Source organism: Penaeus monodon, chromosome 25 (assembly GCF_015228065.2).
Source record: "Penaeus monodon isolate SGIC_2016 chromosome 25, NSTDA_Pmon_1, whole genome shotgun sequence".
NCBI classification, from domain to species: Eukaryota; Metazoa; Arthropoda; class Malacostraca; order Decapoda; family Penaeidae; genus Penaeus; species Penaeus monodon.
Genome location: NC_051410.1, coordinates 35,688,461 through 35,689,255, shown reverse-complemented (window position 1 = coordinate 35,689,255; position 795 = coordinate 35,688,461).

Below are 795 nucleotides of genomic sequence, written 5' to 3'. Positions count from 1 at the left end.
AGAAGAGGAGATGAAAGGAGAAAGGAGGGGAGGAAAAGGGAGGAGGGGAAGGGAGGGGAGAAAGGGCGAGGAGGAGAGGGGAGGGGAGAAAGGGGAGGAGGAGAGGGAGAGGGGAGAAAGGGCGAGGAGGAGAAGGGAGGGGAGAAAGGGGAGGGGAGAAAGGGGAGGAGGAGAGGGGAGGGGAGAAACGAGGGGAGGAGAAGGGAGGGGGGAAAAAGGAGGAGGAGAAGGGATGCGAGGGGAGGGGGAGCAGGAGAGAAGAGGGGAAGGGGGAAAGGCGAGGAGGAGAAGAAACGGGGAGATAGGAGAGAAGAGGGGAAAGGAAGGAGAGAAAGAAAGAGCAGAGGGGAAAGGAGAAAGGAAGGGAAGGAGAGATAAAAGCAGAACTAGGAGGGGAGAGGAGAGATGAAGAAAGATGGAAAAGGGGAAGGGGAGGAAGAGAGAAGGGGGAAGGATAGGAGAGGCAAAATGAAGGAATGAGAGACGAGACGAGAGAGGGAGAGGAAACAAGACGAAAGGAGGGAAGGAGAAATAGAGGAAGGGTGAGAGACAGAAGGATAAGGGAAGACAAGAAAGGCAGAGATAATTGAACAGGGGAACAAGAGAAATGGGGAATATATATTAGAACAGAGAAAAGAAAGGAAAGTAGAACAGAGTGATAAAGAAGGGGGAAGGGAGGGAGGCAAGACGAATGAAAGGAATAGGGAAGATGAGAAGAAGAATTACTGTCATAAATGTTTTCTATCATTTTTATTATCTATTTATTGTATGTGATAGGCGCGGATATAAGGCTTT